This window comes from Physeter macrocephalus, chromosome 6, assembly GCF_002837175.3.
Source record: "Physeter macrocephalus isolate SW-GA chromosome 6, ASM283717v5, whole genome shotgun sequence".
Classification (NCBI taxonomy): Eukaryota; Metazoa; Chordata; class Mammalia; order Artiodactyla; family Physeteridae; genus Physeter; species Physeter macrocephalus.
Genome location: NC_041219.1, coordinates 27890441 through 27890941, shown reverse-complemented (window position 1 = coordinate 27890941; position 501 = coordinate 27890441).

Here is a 501-nt window from a genome sequence, read left to right as displayed (position 1 = left end):
ACCAAAAGACACAGACTGGCTGAGTGGATACAAAAACAAGACCCATATATATGCTGTCTACAAGAGACCCACTTCAGACCTAGGGACACATACAGACTGGAAGTGAGGGGATGGAAAAAGATATTCCATGCAAGTGGAAATCAAAAGAAAGCTGGAGTAGCTATACTCATATCAGATAAAATAGACTTTAAAATAAAGAATGTTACAAGAGACAAGGAAGGACACTACATAATGATCAAGGGATCAATCCAAGAAGAAGATATAACAATTATAAATATATATGCACCCAACATAGGAGCACCTCAATACATAAGGCAACTGCTAACAGCTATAAAAGAGGAAATGGACAGTAACACAATAATAGTGGGGGACTTTAACACCTCACTTACACCAATGGACAGATCATCCAAAATGAAAACAAATAAGGAAAGAGAAGCGCTAAATGACAAAACAGACCAGATAGATTTAACTGGTATTTATAGGACATTCCATCCAAAAACA